Here is a 2,952-nt window from a genome sequence, read left to right as displayed (position 1 = left end):
ACTAGGAAAGAAGTACGCATTGCTGACTGACTGTTTGAACGATCCTAGTTACTAGTAGCTAATCAAGTCAGAGTAGGGTGGCCGAGAAGCTTCTTGCCGGTGCCCCCAAAAGCAAAGCACAGACTCTACTCACCCACGCGTTTTCCACCTACGGAGGGAGAAATCATCGAAATATCCTCATCCCCTGAAAGGGAACCCGAAAACAGGACGAGAGTGGATAGGGTGACTAAGGAGGCCGTAAAAATTAGTAGTGCATTTTTGAAAGATAAGATTACAAAAAGGCGAGAGCAGCATAATTGTTAGTTAGGGGTAAGAGGGGACGGGCCCGTATAGAAAGTCAATCCTTCTTTTTCCGATATGCCGCTCCGCAAGCAAGGAGTGCCACGCACGAGCGGAGCGAAAACTAAGCAAGGGGAATTCCGTCATTCCATGGAAAGCATGCGAAATCCTTTGATTGTTTATATAATCAAAATAACTATATAGTCTTTCTTGTTCCACTTGCAAGGCAAGGAAAATAAAATGTCAGTTTCGTTATTACAACCTTATTTTTTTATGTGAAAGACAAAAAGCTACGCGCAAATTCTCATTGGATCTCGGTTGTTCTTAACAGCGATGGCTATTCATTTAAGTCTTCGGGTAGCACCACCAGATCTTCAACAAGGTGGAAATTCTCGTATTTCGTATGCACATGTTCTCGCGGCTCGGATGAGTATAGTTATTTATATCGCGACAGCTATAAACAGTTCCTTGTTCCCATTAACAAAAATCCCCTTTTTATTCGCTCTTTCGGAACCGGTACAGAAATTGGTGCTTTTTCTACTTTGTTTACGTTAGTGACTGGGGGTTTCGGGGAAGGCCTATGTGGGGTACCTTTCGGGTGTGGGATGCTCGTTTAACTTCTGTATTCATCTTGTTCCTTATTTACCTGGGTGCACTGCGTTTTCAAAAGCTTCCTGTCGAACCGGCTCCTATTTCAATCCGTGCTGGACCAATCGATATACCAATAATAAAGTCTCCAGTCAACTGGTGGAATACATCGCATCAACCTGGGAGCATTAGCCGATCTGGTACATCAATACATGTTCCTATGCCCATTCCAATCTTGTCTAACTTTGCTAACTTCCCCTTCTCTACCCGTATCTTGTTCGTTCTGGAAACACGTCTTCCTATTCCATCTTTTCCCGAATCTCCCTTAACGGAAGAAATAGAAGCTCGAGAAGGAATACCACTAAAAACCTAGTTCGCTCTCAAATAAAAACCTAGTTCACTCGCTAAAGCATCCATGGCTGAATGGTGAAAGCGCCCACCAACCTAGAAAGGCAAAATGGGTCAAAAAGTAGGTTCGATTCCTGCCGGATGCACTGCCTCTTAAAGACAGAAACAGAGGAGGGAAAGAAGGTAGTATAGGGAACTTGCTTTTGGATTCTTATCGAAAGTGAATCCCTCTAACACTTCTGTTAGTGTTTTATGAGAAAATCTTTTATAGGACACAACAAGTGTGAAAATCCTTAGTCACTAGGCAAGAAAGCTCGATGGGAACAAAAAGGATACAATTAGTTCAGAATCAAAAAAATGTACAATTTCAAAGGAAAGAAGGAATGGCAAGTTTCCCTCCATTGAACATCAATCAATCTAGAAATAGGTAAAGGAAGGCGTATCACAGGGGTATTTTTCTTTTTTCTATTCACTTCCGTGGGGTTCTAAATTGAAAACATGAACACAAACGAAATCGTATTGAAATTACATAAAAAAGAAAAGGGAGGAGTAGCTCTTGGTTTAAAGAAAAGGGAGGAGATGGATCGAATTCAGTCTTTTTCCTTTCTTTGATGATCTCAACACATCTATTTGAATTCCCTGCGAGTGAAGGATTTCTCGTATGGAGAAAAACCTCTCGAGCGCTATCTGATCTTATTTTTGTATTTCAAATATGGGACCTGCCTTTTTAATGGGACATCCCGGCAACAGGCCTACTCATGCATGTGGCCAAGTACTCGACCAATCCTTGGAGCGAAGGGATGAACGAATTCTCGAGGTCTGGTTCATTGAGGTCAGCATCACATGAAACCTTTAGCACTTCCGTTCGATATTGGATGGAGTATGGCTAGAAGGTCAGCCTAGCTAGTCTTGTCAATCGGCCCTGACTCGTCTTCTCCTTGGTACCTACCGCTATTGAACTTCGGTACCTATATTCCTGAAACAAGACAGACCTTCATGAAGACCTTCTATTTTGGAATAAGATCGGACATTTCCACATTGAGGTGAAATTACATATGAGGAAAATAATCCTGGACTACGAAAGCTGCCCTTGTGTGGTAGAACCAGGTCTTCCACCGGGCGGTCAGCCAAGTACTGAAGCCCCTATCTTGATATAGAATAGAAGTGAGTTCACACTAAAAATAGAAGAAGCCCTATGATTTTTTAGCCCTGCTATCAATCACTTTGGTAAAGGGATCGAAAGATTATGGTCTGAAATAGAGACTTGAGAGTCCCTCGTGTGAGTACGTGCTGAAGAGCAAGGAGTGAAAGTGCATTCATCTTTCTTTCTGCTAGTTGTTTCCTGCTAATAGTGATTAGTGAGTGCCCCATACATAGCCAATGTCCGCCCGTGTTCACATCCAGTCTTCTCTGTACACTAGTGCAGCTTCCAGCTCTATGCTATGTATGGTAGTCGTTTGACTCGGGAATCCCTGATAAAAGCTTTTAGTCCGTGCCTGGCAGTTTCAGCCGTGGTCCAGTCCAGCAGCCTCTTTTCGATCCAAGAGTCGCATGAGAAGAAAGCTTCCGGTTAGCTTCAGTTAGTGTTAGTTAAATAGAACGGGAACCTCGTAACTATGCCAAGCCCGATCTTGGTTCCAATGCTGCAGAGAAAGGTTATGGGTAAAAAGAAGGTCTTTATCCTGGTGCTGCGGAGACCGGTGTTGCTGATCGAACTCATTTTCTTTCGAGGAGATC

The 2,952-nt window shown here is 43.1% G+C and overlaps 1 pseudogene; it reads left to right on the top strand.

The window, feature by feature from the left end:
* Nucleotides 1-564: 564 nt before the first annotated feature.
* On the top strand, nt 565-1,477 carry LOC125524722 (annotated as a pseudogene).
* The last annotated feature ends 1,475 nt before the right edge of the window (nt 1,478-2,952 follow it).

This window comes from Triticum urartu, chromosome 7 (genome assembly GCF_003073215.2).
Source record: "Triticum urartu cultivar G1812 chromosome 7, Tu2.1, whole genome shotgun sequence".
In the NCBI taxonomy this organism is placed as follows: Eukaryota; Viridiplantae; Streptophyta; class Magnoliopsida; order Poales; family Poaceae; genus Triticum; species Triticum urartu.
Note: the sequence above shows the minus strand (reverse complement) of the source record. Positions and strands in the feature narration are given on the sequence as shown.